Here is a 1,249-nt window from a genome sequence, read left to right on the forward strand (position 1 = left end):
TGTAAACTGCGACTTAGCGTCTGAAAAAACGACCCCATTAAGCAAAAATAACGCTTAGATACCAGTTCTGGTAAATGTTTTGAGTTTGATTGAAAGGAAACGTACAGTGTGTACATATTCGTACATTTACCTATTAAAATGGATTCCGCAGTTTTACGCTACAAATAATTGATTACTACTTTGAAATATTGCTGTGGAAAAGTGATTAGATACGTTTCGTATTGTAGAAGTATCAAAGTGATCGCACTGAATATATAAATCTTGGATCCACATCTGTAATCACAATCGTAGTAAATGTCGTAAATAGTCGTAAATCTCCCGCATCATCTTATTTTCTTTCTCCGGGATGTCGCGTAGCCTAAGCTGGATGTTTTGACAGTGAAATTTTTTTAAATCGGTTCTTTTCATAACATCTCATAGATCGTGTCTCATTTTCTTCGTTCTGTCCCTGCATATCCTAATTTTTAACGCGACGCCGTATTTTTCTCGCAGCAAATCTAACTCCTAGTGCTAGAATTATTTTCCCTCTTCAATTTTCTCTTTCCATACCTTTGACCTCATATTATCAATGCTCAATATAGTCGTGATGAAAATTTTGTTCCTCTCGCGGTACTCATATCATCAGTCCAACTCTTTTTCATTCACGCAGACTGATGCCTTAACATCTTCTGCCATAGTTGCTTGAGGGAAATTTGTTATCCATTGCTTTATAGTTATGCAATCCTAATATTTGTATAGCACAGCCCTCCATAATTTTCCAAAATTCAGTTTCCTGATATTTGTCTTCTTTGTGTTCTTATTTATCTGCCTCAGGTACCTTTCTCTCCGACTTCCCCTGGTGACTTTTCAATAAATTTTTCCCATAATTACTTTTCTACATAATTACTGTGTCTTATGATAAGGTCTATCCACCTGATCCCTATCTGGCGTATGCTACCCCAGAATTCCCTTTCTAATTCTATTTTTCGGCACACCTACTCATTTCTCTCCATATCCCTCCAGTTGCTTTTTAGCACCCGTTGCCATCACTAGGACTTGAAGGCTTCAAGCCTATTCTTGTCAGCTTTTACAGATTCGGTATTGTTTTCAGTGACGTAAAGAGATTTTGAGTCCTCAGCAGTGGAAGGTAGGTACAGGAGAGGGTGTTATAGAGCGTTCCACATTTAGTTGACAGTATGGGCTCTTATGGAGAATCGTTTCCCATGTTAATCTCCATAAGGCCAGGAGCGCGGTGTTGTCAATAACAGCA

Source organism: Ischnura elegans, chromosome 5 (assembly GCF_921293095.1).
Source record: "Ischnura elegans chromosome 5, ioIscEleg1.1, whole genome shotgun sequence".
NCBI classification, from domain to species: Eukaryota; Metazoa; Arthropoda; class Insecta; order Odonata; family Coenagrionidae; genus Ischnura; species Ischnura elegans.